This window comes from Alligator sinensis, unplaced genomic scaffold (genome assembly GCF_000455745.1).
Source record: "Alligator sinensis unplaced genomic scaffold, ASM45574v1 scaffold706_1, whole genome shotgun sequence".
Lineage (NCBI taxonomy): Eukaryota > Metazoa > Chordata > Crocodylia > Alligatoridae > Alligator > Alligator sinensis.
In genome coordinates this window covers 186,125-193,177 of record NW_005842683.1, presented here as the reverse complement: position 1 = coordinate 193,177, position 7,053 = coordinate 186,125, and positions in this window count along the sequence as shown.

Sequence of the window (7,053 nt, the reverse complement as noted above, 5' to 3'; positions counted from 1 at the left end):
TTCCCTACAAAAACCAAGCTCAAGTGATGGTTCTGGTGCTTGGATCCAAAAACTGCACCAGTTCCACTGGGACTTCACCATCTCTTTTTTCTTCCTGGAATACCTTCATTGATCGTGCTTGGGGCTCTTGCCTGTCTCAAGCACCCTGGACCCTAAAGTGAACAGCTTGTCTATGAGCTCTAACAAACACCTGGGAACCTCAACCAGTTCAAGCTTTACTGAGTGGTGAGACCCTAACTCTCTCTCTCTCTTTCTCTCTCTCTCTCTCTTTGTTTAAGCCCGCTTTCTAAACCTCAGACCTGATTTAAGCTCTCTCCCCATTTCTCTCTTATTCCTGGCACAGAGTTCTAAACTTGACTTTCATTGATCAAACTTCAGGTAGATTTCCCAAATACCCAATTGAAACCATGTAATATTGTAAATGTTTGCTTTGGTTATCTCTCCTTGTATAGCTATTGCTACTAGTATCGTTGTAAGTTTCATATACCTGACAATAAAGTAACTTTTATGGTCACACTGGTTGCCATACTCTCTCCGAACCTTGTTTACTCTTTCTTTTCCTCGACTTCCCCATTTGCTCTGCAGCAGTGCTCCTCTTACCGAAGCCAAAGATCCCTGTAACACACAACAATCCAGTGGGGTCTGCTCATCAAGGGAGTTACTCCCAGGAAAATTGTGACAAGGGATTTGGGGGGGGCTGAGTCCGTGGCATATGAGGGTGTCAGCTTGGAAGTGCTGATTGACACTGCCTGCTCAGACATACTCTGTTAACCTGTGTGCATGTATCCAATTGCATTTTATTGTTGCCCCGCTGAACTAAGTTTGGTGCTGAGTCAGTGGCATATGAGAGTGTCAACTTGGTTTCCCTAAACCCCTGCTATGGCAAAAAGTAAGATTACTTTGTACCTGCAAAGACAAAACCTTTGTTTTAGTGAACTCTGATAAATTTGCACATCTCATGTTGTCTATTGAGCTAATTGGGACTGGTGGTATGTTTTAACTAACAACATACCATTTACTTAATATAGAACACCTAAACACAAGATACAAGAAAGGGATTTGGGAGGCAAGGGAACAAGGTACTACCATCTCTGAAAAGCCAACAAATGGCATTTGAGAAGGCATGGTTTGGTAATTTGTAGGGGTGTGTGAAGTGGGCCCTATTCAATTCAAATTCAAATTCAGCCTGAATCAGGGACAGCAATTCAATTAGTTGATTTGGATCACTGTCCTGGATTTGATTCAGCCAAATCCGAATCTGAAGATTTGATCCTGATTTGGAGAATCAGCGATTCTGACATAGACACAGCTTTAAAAGTTTTTTTCTACGTACCTTGAGGTAGCAGGCATGGCTCGTGATCACTACAATGCTGGGACACATGAAGCATCCCACAGGAGTGCATGGGGACCCTCCATGTGCTCAGAGGCAAACCTGGAAGTTAACTGGAAATACTTTCAGTACACTTCTGGGTCTGCTGAGGAGTATGCAGCCCCACCGCCCCCGCCCCACTCCCCTAGCTCAGCAATCGGCCACAGGGGGACCCCGGGGAGCCCCCTACACCCAGGAGGAACCAGTTGCCAAGCTGCTGGTGGGGGCTTGCTCCCTGGCAGACCCGGAAGTGGACCAGAAGTCCTTCTGATCCACTTCTGTGTTTGCTGCCGAGCGTTCTGGGGAGCCACACCGTGCTTCTGTGGGATATTCCATGTGCCGCAGCATTGCAGCGTTCATGAGCCCCTGCTACCTAAAGGTAAAAAGAACATTTAAATCTGTCTCTAATTCTGGATCTCCAAATCTTTCCGAATCTCTCCAAATCGATTTGGAGGATCTGATTTGATTTGGAGAGATTAAAGGGTTCCCTGATTCGATTTGAATTTGGAGATTCAGCCACCAAATTGGGCTGAATCGCCACTGAATCAAATCAGGGGCTGAAGCTTTGCACAGCCTTACTAATTTTGATATATGGTTATGCATATAGCTTTAATTCAATTTACGTAATGTCACATTTAGAAATCTCTGGTGGAAAGAGCCAAGGATCAAATTTTTCAATTCTTCTGAGAACCAGATTCACTGAAAGTGTTCTGAGTAAGATAAGTGGTTTTTCATTAATGAACTTATGTTTACTTAATTTCAATTTTCCACTGCTTTTGTTTACAGCATAGGAACTTCCTGGGCGATATTGCTGAGAGAGCTACGTTGGATCTTGGTGAGCAGGTTGGAAGCAGTCATAACCAGAGAGAAACTCAGGAAATTCATAATGCACAAGTCCTGGAACAGTTTTCAGATTGACAAAAACAAGAAAAGATGCGTTACTGTAGTCAGAAGATGGGAGATAGCCCAAAGGGAGCATGTGACAATGCAGAGAAATGCTTTGAGCACTGAAGTTGGTGCCAGTTTGGGAAGAGGGCAGACAGAAACCTCTCATGGTCAATGGCCTTCAGGGGGCACAGGTGGATGTATAAGAACAGTGACATAAGGAGAAGCATATGAATTACACCCCAAAATGATATAAAGCAAAAGTATCTCAGGCCATGGTCAGAAAGCAAGCATTGCAGCACAAGTGGAAAGAGAATCTAAATCAGATGCCAAAAATGGTTCTTGGGCAACTATTTAAGTGGCATTTAGGTGTATAAGTTTGGAATAGGATTTGAACCTTGGTAAAGAAAAAGCCTGACCTGCTCTATATTTAGACATGGGTTCTTGGTGGTGTTGGAGGCAGGCACAGGAGTGATTTACCGCTGGATCTACTGAACAGTCCCCTGACATTTTATGCCAGGTCTAGAAGTCCAATGAGCCAGGGGATGACCTATTCTGCACTGGTAAGGCCACACCTGGAATATCGTGTCCAGTTTTGGGCACCCCTCTACAGAAAAGATGTGGACAAATTGGAGAGAGTCCAACAGAGGGCAACAAAAATGGTTAGGGGGTTGTGACATGACTTACGAGGAGAAGCTGAGGGAACTGGGCTTATTTAGTCTGCAAAAGAGAAGACTAAGCTGGGATTTCATAGCAGCCTTTAACTACCTTAAGAGTAGTTATAAAGAGGATGACGCTAGACTGTTCTCAGTGGTGGCATGTGACAGAACAAGGAGCAATGGTCTCAAGTTGAAGCAAAGAAAGTTTAGGTTAGATATTAGGAAAAAACTTTTTCAGTAGGAGGGTGGTGAAGCACTGGAACGGGCTACCTAGAGATGTTGTGGAATCTCCATCCTTGGAGGTTTTTAAGGCCAAGGGCAGGCAAAGTCCAGTACATGGGCCATATCAGGCCCATAGTGGACTTCATTTCCCGGAAACCCCTGCCCACATTTCTGTGGCCAATTTCTATGGAGACCCTAGCAGCAGCTGTGCTGTGACAGTGCAGGGCCAGGGTTTCCATGGGGACAGGCCCCACCAGTATTGGCAGGGTGCACAGCTGGGCAGGGAACTGCTCCAGGACTGGGATCTTGTTACAGTGCCAACGTGGTCCAGAGCCAGGGAAGAACTGCGATCTGCTGCCCATATGCCCCAGGCAGGGGCATGCAGGCAGCAGATCATGGCTCTGCCCTGGCTCCAGACCATGCTGTAACCACTGCAAAATCCCAGCCCCAGGTCTGGAGCAGCTCCCCACCCAGCTGCATGCCCCACCAGCACTCTTGGGGCTGGTCTCCATGAAAACCCTGGCCCCACACTGTCACTACCCTGCTGCTTCTGTGGTCTCAATGGAAACCAGCCACAGTGATGCAGGCAGGAGCTGCAGGGAAATGGAGTCCGGCTGCTGTCCAGATCCACAATTTTACCCACCCCTGTTTAAGGCTCAGCTCAAAGCCCTGGCTGGAATAAGGCCCTGCTTTGATCAGGGGGTTGAACTATATGACCTCCTGAGTTCCTTTCCAACCCTTTTTATGATTCTGTAATTCTATGATACTCTAGAAAATACTCCTCAGCTGGCTTCAGGGAGTAAAAAAGAGTGTACAAGGCTAGGTTTCCAAGAAAATGCCCTCCTGGGAAACCTGGGAAACAGTCAAAGCATGGCCAGTATCCACATGATCAGGTCTTGGCCCTATTAAGGCCTTACATTCTGAATGTATTCTGAGACTGAGAAGGAGAAAGTAATGCTGGGAAAGGAATGCAGCTTATAATTCAGCAAGGCCAGGGTGTGTTCCTGCCTGGAGGAAATTATGATAAAAGCCCAAGAGCCATGGAACTGGATATGTGTAAGAAAATTAGGCATCTGGAGCCAGCCCAGCACCGGTTCCCTCTGGAGAAGGAGCTGGAATGGAGCCCAGGAGGGTCTAGGAAGAGGCCAAGAGAGAGAGGCTGAAGTGGGAAATCTATTTATTTACTTACTTATGTATCTGATTGCAAAATGAAATGAGTAGGCTGTAAATTTAAAACTAACAAAAGGAAGCTTTCTCACACAGCTTGTAATTAAAGTATGGAACTCATTGCCACCAGAAGTTGTAGAAGCTGACAATTTAGCCAGATGCAAAAAGGGACTGGACAAATTCCTGGAGAAAAGAGGCATCAGTAGCTACTGATCATGGGATTTAGGGATACAGCCTCTGAATCAGAACTTCCTAAGCCTTAAATGCTGGAGGCTGCAAGTAGGAGTGGAACAGGGGGAAAAACCCTGGTCATACCAAATTTACTCTCCCTTTCACCATCCATTCTCTGCCACTGTGTGACACAGGATACTGGGCAATGGACCTGTGGCAGAGGTGGATGTGGCCTGCCATGTGATTCTACCTGGCCCATGGCACTGTCCGCCCTCCTTCCTCTCCCATGCAGGAGGCTCCTGCTGCAGGCAATGCCCTGTGCTGGGCTCCACCCTCCCATGGGGCAAGTTTGCATGTGGTGGTGGGGGAGAGGCAGAAAGGGAAGGAGGAGTCCCCCCACAGTTGTGGGGGGCAGTGCCACGGCAGTACTGGCCAAACAGGGGTCCCTGCAGACAAAAAGCAGCAGCAGCTATGGCAGCTGCACTCAGGCACCCCTGCCCCTGCACTGCACTGCCCTGCCCTGGTGGCCCATGCCCTTCCCATGCCCTGCTTCCTGTTGCCATCACCCACCAGCCCCCAACAAGCCCCCCAGTCCCACCCATGCCTCACTGTACTGTCACCCTGTGCTCATCCCATTGCAACCACAGAGGCAGGAGAAGTAGGAGGAGAAATGTTGCTGCTCCATGTGGTAGCAGGAGGGAGGAAAGGGGAGGGAAGACTTCCAGCGGCAGAAGTGAGGGGTTAGGAGTGGGACTTCCAGTCCCAAGATGGCAGCCAGGGGGCAAGGCACTGTCAGGGGTGGGACTTAACAGTTTGACAAGAGGTGCACCTTTGCAACCCTCAGCAGCTCACCAAAATGTGTTAAGCGGCCCTTCAGATAAAATAATTGCCCAGCCCTGACCTATGGTCTGGCACAGTAAATGGCAGTTCTTACATTCTTATGAGGATCTGGGCTCCCCCAGGGATTATCTACACTGCAGCAGCGATGTGTTCCAGCCAGGATGGGCCATCCACACTCCATCCACTCATATCAATAGGCTTCCTCCAAACCTGATGAGGCTGCTCTGGCTTTATCCACAGTTAAGGCCTGACCTGAACAGAAGCCAAGGCCTGGGGCTTCTTCTGGGCATTGAGAGTGGCTCTACAGTGGCTCTACAAGGGTATGCATGTTGAGATTTTCAGACACCTCACACCCACATCTCCCTCAAGAATTACACCCTGTTCCCTATCTTGGTGCTCGTCCACCCACTGTTGCTACTGGATTCCTTCCAGCCTTTTTTGTCTAGTTGCACAGTGTTCCCAGAGGACTGATTACCTATCTTGACTGTCCTTATTCTGTACCAATGTTGCTCAAATTTACAGGTGCTGCTTTGGGTTCTGGGGTTAGCACAAAACATTATAATCTTCCTGGAAAGAAGAAACATTATATGAACTGTCACAATTATTCAGAGAATTAATTTCAGGGAGCATTATTCCCCCATGCATAGATGTTCTTCCAAGTTGATTTAACCACCTTCTTGTTTGGTGTTTTTCAAAAGCTCATGATAAGTTAAGTTCATTTTTATCACTTTTGTGGGGGTGTGGATCATTTTATTCTGATAACAGTAAAAGCTGTTTTAGCCGGCATCCATGGGGAATGGGGAGTGCCAGTTAATCAAATATGCCAGTTACCTGAGAGGCATCTTTGCCTGTTCAGGCTGCCGCCCCTCCTGTTGCCTCCAGTGCACCAGGACTTCCATTCCCTGGCATCAGTGTGCCGGGGGACAGGGCGGGGGGCTCTGCACAGGCTGCTTTGCCCCAGGCCATGATGAAGTGGGACTCAGCAAAACCGAAAATGCCACAGTGGGACTTCCGGTTTCACTTTTGTCTCATCAATCGACATGCCAGTTAATAGAACATGACAATTAATAAAGTCCTGGATAGCACAGCTTTTGCTGTACATATCTTTGCAATTTCGTGACATGACTTAATCAAGGAGTTGGTAATAAGATTATAGAATCATAGCAATGTAGAAAATTAGGATTGGAAGGGACCACAGGAGGTCATCGAATCCATCCCACTGCTCAAAGTAGGACCATCCACAACTAGATCATCCCAGCCAAAGCTTTGTCTATGCAGGACTTAAAAACCTCCAAAGATGGAGATTCAGCAATGTCTCTGGGTAAGCTGTTCCAGTGTTTTACTACCCTCCTCGTGAGAAAGTTCTTCCTAATATCTAACTGGAAATTCCCTTACTGCAACTTGAAAAAAAGCCCCACTCACCGGGTGCTGTTGGGTGGGGGGATGGCGATCCCTGCTGCCCCCCACTGCCCCACACCACATGGGGGGCTCTTCCATGAGCCTCCTGACCCCCCCTCACACGCCTAAGCCCCCCACCGCTGCCCCAGCTGCCCTAGCTCTGTCTCTTTATGAAAAAAAAAACCTGAGAAAACCTCAGGATTCGTGGCTCTACAGTGGCCTCAGGGATTCAGGGGGCTCGTGCAGAGCCCCCCACATAGCACGGGGTAGTGGGGTGCAGCAGGGATCCCCCACCCAGCAGTAACGGTGAGTTGGGGAGTTTCTCGGGTTTTTTTCTTAAAG